Here is a 9,520-nt window from a genome sequence, read left to right on the forward strand (position 1 = left end):
TGCTTCTTCTGGTCTTTTCTAATATCCGCCTAAACTGGAACCTCCCAGAGGGCTTTGGGGCGGGGGGCGGGGGCGGGGGACACTCAGCAGGACTCTGCGAGGACCACCTCAGCTCACACCCAATTTCTACCACCTGCCTGTGAAGGGCAGGGAAGCTGGAATCTGTGGGTGTCTCCAGGACAGACCTGGGTGTCTCCCTGACATCAGAAACAGACACTTGCTAGAATCCCACTAGAGCTCCACCAAGAAGGAAAAACTAAAACTAAAAAATCAACATTTCCCCCACAGGAGGCAGAATTTCCCTAAGCCAAAGAGAGCTAGGAACATTGAGAATTTGTAGACTTGTGCAAAGATTTCGCCCTGCCTGCAGGGGGCCTGCTTTTCTCCGGTCTAGCTGGACGAGGGGTCAAATCCTACTGCGTTCTGTAGAACCCCCTCTGGACTGTTGTTTTAAAGCCTTCATTGGTTACTTCCGGAAGAGTGGGCTGGAGGTGTAGCTCAGAGGGAAAGCATTTGTTGTCGAAAGCGAGGCCCTAGGCACAGCACGGCAAAGCAAAAAGCACTGGGAGCGGGCTAGGCAGTTGGGGTGGGGAGGACTTTTTAAACGGGCTGCAGCAGGGCATCCAATTCACAAGCAGAGAGACATATTTGAACTGGGGAGGTGCCTTTGTTGCCAAATCAGAAATACTGCTTTATTTTTATTTATGTATTTATTTATTTTTGAGACAAGAGTCTCTCTGTGTAGCCCTGGCTGTCCTGGAACTCACTCTGTAGTCCAGGCTAGCCTCAAACTCAGAGATCCACCTGTCTCTGCCTCCTGAGTGCTGGGATTAAAGGCGTGGGCCACCACCGCCCAGCTACATGACTTTATTTTTAATCACAGGTTCCTTCTCCCTCCCTGGACAGTGGAATCACAGTCATTCAGCTAGCATGGCAGTCTCAGCCCTTATCAGAACCCTCTTTATACATCTGGCCTCTGACAGTCTGACTCACGCCAGGCATCCCTATTTTAAGAGTAGCCAAGTATTTAAAGGAAGATGTATTTCTTCATCTCTAAAGCCAGCTACCTTTAGCTCCAGCTCTGACCAATGCCAACACACCATTAACACGATTTTGCATTTTAAACAACATACCAAGCTTTCAAAGAGTACTGATTGATGAGTAGTCATTAACAGCTAAGCAATCAGTTGCAAATTACCAATAATGGCTGCCATTTCCAGTGGAGTTTTTCTTTACTCCATTCTCTGTTTTGATGCTAACAAATATTTATTGACCTTCTTTTAGCATGGGTAGACTCAGATAAAAAGATATCCCACTTAAGTATTTACATTTAAGGCAGCTGTATGGGGCCTCTGAGGTGGTTTGGTAAGGCAAGGGTGCCTGCCACCAAGCCTGAGTTCCATCTCCGAGATCAGTGTGTTAGAAGGAGAGAATCTACTCATGAAAGTTGTCCTCTGGCCTACATATGTGTACTGTGATATGTAGGCTCACGCTGTTAAGATAAGTAACAAAAATATGATAAAGGGGCTGGAGAGATGGTTCAGTGATTAAGAGTACCTGCTGGTCTTGCAGACCGAGATTCAGCTCCCAGCATCCATATACCAACTCACAACCATCTGTAATTCCATTTCCAGGTGATCTGACTCCCTCTACTGGTGTTCTCAGGTACCAGGGACACACATGTCCCCCCCCATTCACACACATAAGGGTTTTTTTTTGGGGGGGAGTCTAGCCCTGACTGTCCTGGAACTCACTCTGTAGACTAGGCTGACTTCAAACTCAGATCAGCCTGCCTCTGCCTCTCAAGTGCTGAAATTAAAGGCATGTGCCACCACACATACACATAAATTTTAATATATATGCATATACCATGCACATATTGATATATATGTATATACTTACAACATTCATATATGATATATTGTAGCGGTAACGCCCGCATTACCGATACCCATTCTCCATGTCCGAGCAAAGGGCTGCGGATTAAAAATAGAGACAAGAGACAGCGAGTCATTCGCCATGGCTGAATGCCGAATGCCCTTTATTGAAAGAGGGAAGAAACCTTAAATACAGGCTTACAACACAAATGGAGGATCCTCGGAGGGCAAAAGTCCGCTACCAATGGTCTACATTCTAGACCCAATGTTCTACATTCTTGCATCTAAGTTGTTTACACCACATACAGGATGTAGGAACAAAGAACTTCAGCTCTCCGGTGATCCTTAGGTGAGAAGGAGACCGGCAGGGAATCTGAATAGGGAGGACATCTGGTCAAGGTCAGCAAGCAAGGCGGCAGCCACTCACAGTCGGGGGCCAGGGCCCATGGCGCCCACAATATATGTATATATATATCAGTTTTTAAGAAGCTATTTGTATTCTGGCTGGTGTAGTGATATGGCATGCACCCCAAAGGGGAGAAAAGCCCAAGGTGTCCATACAGTGACATGTTGATAAATGCCACTTCTGCAAAGATGAAGTGTCACACAGGACATGCAGGATGTTTGGCCTCAGTTGCTTGGGGTTGCCCACTACTTCCACTGCCCGTAGGGTGCCTTCCGGTGTTTCCGTGGTAGCCCATGTGAAACGACATCTGTGGAACACTGATATTGGTGCAGAGTTGAGACTCCGTGATAAAGGGCTTGCTTAGCACACTCAAGACCCTGCGCCTATTCCATCCTCAGCACTGTGGGGTGTGTGTGTGTGTGGGTGTTTGACATATTGATATCAGTTCTGTGTAAACATTATCTACAGCCATAGTTCAGGAAACATGCAGGGCTTCAGAACTGACTGGGCTTCAGGGGCAGAGCCACACTGTGAGTCACGGCACCAGACGGTGTCTGCTGTTGGTTCCAGATTTTATAGTTCCTCCCGCACATCCTTTTCCTACAACCAATGTGAATTAGCATCTTTGTAGACAGAAGGATCCCAGAGAGTCTGTTTAGGAAGAAAAAAAAAAATCCAAGCGTGCTCAAGCTTCATTTTCTCTACGAAGTTCCCCCTCAGATTTCCAAAACCGCCTTGTGCCTCCCCGCTACCTCCCAGCTTGCCTTGAGCGCCTGTCTGTCCATACCACTCATGTCTCATCCCAGCCAGCTCAGTGCGGACCACATAGCAAGCCCTCACTCGTGACAAATTAGCGGGCTGTTGAACGCACTTCAACAGCCTGCATGAGAGCAAATTAACTGAGCGTCCCTGGCCCCAGCACAGTTACTTAACCTCTCCGGACCTGTTTTGTCAACTGTATCTCACAATGTTGCTATGGGCATTAAACTCCTGTGCCCAGCACATCATGAACATGTAATGGATGTTAGCTACAGTTATCACCAATCCCAAGCATGCTCCAAACATGTTCACCAAGCAAAGGACAGAGCACGCCTATGGCAGAGAATCAGATGTCAAGGACACCCTGTAACACCGGGGCCCGGATGCACGGATGCTCTTTATGGTTTGTCTCTTGCAAGATCTCAAAGTCCTCTGGATGATCAGCAACAATTTTTTTTTCCACAGGAATTCTTTGACATAGGGTGACACAATCCACTGCTGTCAGTGTAGAGGGGACTGAAGGACCTGATCAAGGTTACTTACTTGCTGGCTCAACCACAGGCTAGGAATAGAAATTGGCTCCTGCAGCCCCCCTTTGTCTCAGCAGCTTCCTCCCTGTGCGGTTCTGGCAAAGATAAAGCACTCAGGAGTGACGGCCACTGGAGGGACGGTCAAAGAACCGCATCCGGGAGTCGCCGCTCAGCCTCAGCTGCCTTTCAAATCCATCCTCCCGCAAGAGGGTTTACCAGGGACCCGGGGATGCGGCTCAGTGCCAGAGAAGTCGATAACACGACAGCACCATGCTCCAGGCTCCCATCTGAACACACACACACACACACACACACACACACACACACACACACACACACACGCGGGAGGCTGGGCTGTCTCTCCAGCAGCATAACTGCCCCTCTGACTAGGACCCTCTGACCTCCTTCACCTAGGCTGCCAAGGAAACAGAGTCCGGTGTTTCTGGGGTGCCAAAGAAAGGCTCTGCCATACTCTTGACCTCAGTCAATGTCTGCATTCCCCCCCTCCCTCTCACCCCCCTCTCCCCCGTCACGGGAGTCACACAGCTCCTTGGCTGGGCCTTGGACGGAACCCACAACTCCCTCTACTGCTTCCAGAGCCGGAAAGCGTGCTCTGGAGCCAGGCCCCTGCCCGAGCATCCAGGGACTAAGTTGGCAACAGCTCTGTTGAGAGCTGCAAAAGCAGTCAAGTTCAGGGAAAAAACAGAAACCCTGAAGAGAAAACCCCCTAACGGAGCCATCGGAAGCCCAGCCTGGTGTGCACATGTGTGTTTGCAGACCTCCCTCTGCCCTGACTCTCAGGTTACTCCCAGCCTCTTGCTTTTACAATTAGAACAGTGAATTATTCATGGCGCACCATACTGCTTCCAGAGTCTCCCAGGAGCATGCAGAATGTTACCACCCAAGGAGTCTGCTGCCAAGTCGCTGGGACAATGGGTGTGGGAGACATAAGCAAGTGGACAGTGACCCAAGCTGGGGCTCCTAGCTTCACCAGTAGAGACAAAGGGAGAGTCTAAATGGCCTGAGTCCCTAGAGGCAGGGATCCAGAATGGTGCGGTGCGAAGTGTGAGAGCACAAAACCAACAATGGAGCCCAGCATGAGTTTCATTAGATTCAAGGAGCTATCAAAGGGAGGGATGCAGCCTAGCAGAACACTTGCCTTACCTGTATACAGTGTACGCAGCTTAAGCCCATGCCCTGGGACCTTACACAAAGTGGGGCTGGGAAGAGAGAAGCCTTTAACACTAGATGTACTTTTTGGTTTTTCTGATACAAGACCATATATATATATATATATATATATATACATACATACATATATGGCTGGGCCTCAAACTCACTGTGTAGCCAAGAGAGACCTAGACTTTCTGATACTGAGACAGCTTCCTGATCCTAGCAGATCCTGATCTGCCTCCACCTCCCGAGTGGTGGTAGGATTACAGGAGTGTGCCACCATGCCTCATTTATACTGTTTTGGGGATCAACTCCAGGGCTCCATGCATGCTGGGCAAGCACTCTACCAACTGAGTTACATCTCAAGCCCTGCCTTTTGATTTTGCATACCAGCAGGAAAACAAATTCGATCGCTGGCAAGATATATCCTCATTTCATAGACATTAAAATGTGCTCTTTACAATTGATAGCCTAGCTGGGCGATGGTGGAGCGCGCTTTTAATCCCAGTACTAGAGACGGAGGGCAGAGCAGGCAGAGCTCTGCATCCCAGGACAGCCAGAGCTACTTAGAGAAACCCTGTCTCAAACAAACAAACCAGTAAATGAATAATAGAATTGATAACATAGTATTATTAAATGAATCTCATGTTTATCGGGTTCTTGCTCTATGTTGCAAGACAGTTTCCTATGTCCCTGCCTCCTGTATCATTGATAACGAGGAAGAATAGCAGGGGTTAGATGGATTTAGTGTACGTGAGTATGATTTTTGATTTTTTTTTTTTTTTTTTTTTTTTTTTTTTTTTTTTTTTTTTTTTTTTGGTTTTTTCGAGACAGGGTTTCTCTGTGTAGCTTTGCACCTTTCCTGGAACTCACTCTGTAGCCCAGGCTGGCCTCGAACTCACCAAGATCTACCTTCCTCTGCCTAATCTCTTTAAAGGGATTGAAGGTGTGCGCCACCACCGCCCGGCGATTTTTGATTTTTGTCGAGACAAAGTCTTGCTATGTAGCTCAGGCTGGCCTCAAACTCTGGATCTGCCTCCTTAGTGCTGGGATTACAGAGTTTGCATCACCACACTTGGCTCAACTGTGTGTACATATGACTTATTTTAGGGTGACAATGTCAATTTCCCTCTCCTGTTTCCCATGTCTGCCAAACAATTTAGGTTCTTGTTTTTTTTTTTTTTTTTTTTTTTTTTTTTTTTTTTGTTGTTGTTGTTTTGTTTTGTTTTGTTTTGTTTTTTCAAGACAGGGTTTCTCTGTGTAGCTTTGAGCCTTTCCTGGAACTCGCTTTGGAGACCAGGCTGGCCTCGAACTCACAGAGATCCGCCTGCCTCTGCCTCCGAAGTGCTGGGATTAAAGGCGTGCGCCACCACTGCCCAGCTGCTTGTTTTTAAAGCTAGTCATGTATTAAACTCAGGTGCTGTATGCTAGCAGGTACTGTACCTCTGAGCTCGGAAGTCATGGAAAGAGATCTGGGGAAGCAGAAGGGAGGTGCCTTCCAGACTCCTTTTTACAAAATAAACATACCCAAGGCTGCACCAGGCTGGGTTATGGTAATGATTTTCGCAGTGGTCTGGGCACAGCACTGGACTTGACTCAGAAGGGCAGATCGATAAAAGATCTCAGGACTGAACAGATGCAGGAAGACAGGAAAACACAGAGCCTGGATGGCTCTTTAGTGACAGTGGGTAGACGACCACAGAGCTGGGAAGGACGCCAGCGTGAGACTTATAGGTAGAGCACAAACCGTTAAGGATTTGGGACTGTTTTAGGCTGGCAGTGAGCCATCATAATGTTTTTTAGCTTGGAAATAATTGACGTAAAGCAGTATTTTAGGGGAAAAATAAGAGCATTTCAGGAGTCGGGGAACGTCCAGAATCTTGAAAGATACACCAGCAGTTCCGTATGGGGTGAATTCGGTGGGAAGAGGTCCAGTGAAAAGGATTAATAACTGTTAAGATGAACATTGCTGCGTTCTATGTACAAGAAGGGGCCGTTCTGAGACCACAGTGGCGCAGGAATTGACCTCAATGACAGATTTGACTCAGTAGAAGAAAGAGCAGTGAGCGATGCTGAGAAGAGGAAGGTCAGACAAGGTGGGTCGGGGGTCATTCTTAAAGAAGCAACAGCTGGGCCAAGGGCTTCTGAGGTCATGGAGGAAAATGAGATTTAAAACTGGAAGAACTTTAGGAATTCAATTAATTGGAATTAATTGGAATTTTTAATTACGTTTAGTACTCATGTGCATGTATGCACAGAGCACATTCGGAGGCAGGAACAACTTGTGGATCAATCATCTCCTTCCACTCTGTGGGTTCCTGGGGATTGACCTCAGGTTATGGGGCTTGGTGGCAGGTGCCTTCACCTAATGAGCCATCTCCAGTTCTGAATTTATTTTTGAGACAAGATTGCACTAAGTAGCCCAGGCTGCATTGGACTCCCAAGTTTGGGGATTACGGGCATTAGCCAAAAGGCAGAACCAAGTGTGACTCTGCTTCTGGACAAGTTGCCAAATTGTAGGACACAGAGAAGTCAAAGCCGTCAGCCTCAGAACGCAGCACCTTCTGTGGGTCAAATATTTTCCTAATCCTTACACTTAAATGCTTGTCTTGTTTCCTAACTCAAATTTTCCAGATGAGCAGCATGCACATTGCTATTCTGTTTTCTTCTAATCTGTACCGTTTTGAGCTATGGAACTGATTTTCTTCAATTTATAAGACTCCTTAACCAATTGTTCTACAAATCTTCCCCAGGTAGCAGTGCAGCTCAGTGGTGGAGCACTTGCCTCGCATGAGTGAGGTCCCAGGCTCCATCCCCACTAGAATGAGTTCTATTTCTCTAGCTTCTCAGTTTGTGGTTTGTCTTCTTGCTACTCAGTCTTTATTCTCTAGGGGGTGCTGAGGGTGGAGTCTTGAACACGCTAGGCAAAGGCTTTACCCCTGAGCTACATCTCCTACTCTGATGGCTTTCGAAAATGATTAAAATGGGAAAAATAAATGACGGAAATGCCTAATCATCCATAAAATTTGAGAGAACACAGCCAGACATCATGGTACATACCTGTAATCGCAGCGCTCAGGAGGCTGGGCTTGAGCCACGAAACAGCTGAAAGAACAGTATGTTCAAGTAACATTTTCTGTTAGACTTCACAGTTGGCATGACTTAGTCATACTTGTCTCACCTATTTTCCCTTCTGTATTTGTGCTGACTTGTTTTAAAGAAAGTTCCACACCACGTGTAACTCTAAGCAGTGAGTCTAGAGGCATCAATCACATGGTGATGCCTCTGATCAAAACTGAAAATTTTTCTCATATCACCTAATAGATGATATTGGACATGCGGAGGTTTTAATAGTTTTTCTACGGGAAAACACAAATATACCATTGTCTAGCCTGGGATTATACTATCATGCCTTCTTATATGAGGTGGCCCAAGTATGATCTCATTACTGTCCAGGGAGCAGGCCCTTCTTCAGGATTCAGTTAGCCCTTTTCCATATCTGGGAGAGACACGAGACCTACTTTCTTCTGTAGCCCAGGCAGCTGCTTACCGAGTACAGCTCCAGTCACTCTGTCTCTGACACCTCCGTTGGAGAACGGCCATCACTCTAGAGAAGGAGTCTGTCTGCAGCTGGTATCACCAGCAACCACACCAGCACTTCCCTGGGGTTGGTGGGAATTCACACAGGAAGCTCCTCTTGTCCCTCAGGGAAGAGGGGGCAGAGTTGATTAGATTCAAGATGACTTGGGGGATGGGCTGAGGTTTTAATCCCTTCTTAAAATGAAGAAAACAAACACAAACTCATTTTTTTCTTTTTCTTCTGTGTGTGTGTGTGTGTGTGTGTGTGTGTGTGTGTGTGTGTGTGTGTGTTCTGTGACTCCCTTTACTCAGAACAAAAGAGTTTTGGGGTATCTCTTGATACTGGTTAACATGGCAAGAGACCCCACATCACTGGAATTAATGGGAAGACTGGAGCAGCCCTGGATAAGACACCAGTGAGGTAATGTCTGGTTTTTATTAAATATCCCAAGTAGATTACTCACTCTTGCTAGATAAGGGGTAAAGACCCTGTCATGTTTTAAACACAAATCCTGCTACAAACAGGGTCCCTGTGGGTTCTTATCCCATGGAGCCACCCTGATGCCAAGGCTGGTGACTTGGTTGGGTAAGTACTGGCCAGAGAGGAAGACCAGTTAGTTCTGTGATCTTTGCAAATTCCTTTTCATTAGGAACCCAGAGTATGATATGAGTCCCCCGAGAAGACCCATAGAAAGGTCCCTTTTCTCTGTCCCCAGGAGAAGGGCCAGTTGGAACAGCCAGGGAGCGCGCCCGGCCCACGGGGCTCTGCTTGGCAACGCTTGCCCTCTGGGCTTCTCCTTTTGTGCCCAGAGCAGTTTCTCCCATTCATGGCATCTTACAAGTTGCAAAGAGTTTCTTTGATGTTGGATCCTCACAAAAGCCTTGTAAACTACGCCAAGAACATGGAGGCTCACACCGACTAAGGCTTCAGGCTGGAACTCTAGCTGCATGCAGATCGGAAGCTCAGGGCTGTTCTACAACCACTGAAAAGAGGTCTACACCGTCCAATCTAGGGTAGCAAAGGCGTGGGGGGAGGGGGGCGGAATTGAGAAAACAACCAGTCGAATCTTCTGTAGAGAGATGTAGAGCATCAAGGGCATAAACGTAGGTATCGAGAGCCTCCCTACCCCAAGATGTCATCCCACATACTCCCCGGCTCTGTGGTGGGGCTCTGGAAGCCCCATTTCACATTTCAT

The 9,520-nt window shown here is 47.3% G+C and overlaps 1 long non-coding RNA gene across 1 annotated transcript; it reads right to left on the reverse strand.

Moving 5' to 3' along the window:
* Nucleotides 1-2,367: 2,367 nt before the first annotated feature.
* On the reverse strand, nucleotides 2,368-9,520 carry LOC121821184 (uncharacterized). Its single transcript, XR_006061883.2, has 3 exons — nucleotides 8,296-9,520; nucleotides 7,806-7,850; nucleotides 2,368-2,934 (listed from the first exon to the last, which is right to left on the reverse strand). It is a non-coding gene; the product is annotated as an uncharacterized LOC121821184 (long non-coding RNA).

The sequence above is a fragment of the Peromyscus maniculatus genome, chromosome 11 (genome assembly GCF_049852395.1).
Source record: "Peromyscus maniculatus bairdii isolate BWxNUB_F1_BW_parent chromosome 11, HU_Pman_BW_mat_3.1, whole genome shotgun sequence".
Classification (NCBI taxonomy): Eukaryota; Metazoa; Chordata; class Mammalia; order Rodentia; family Cricetidae; genus Peromyscus; species Peromyscus maniculatus.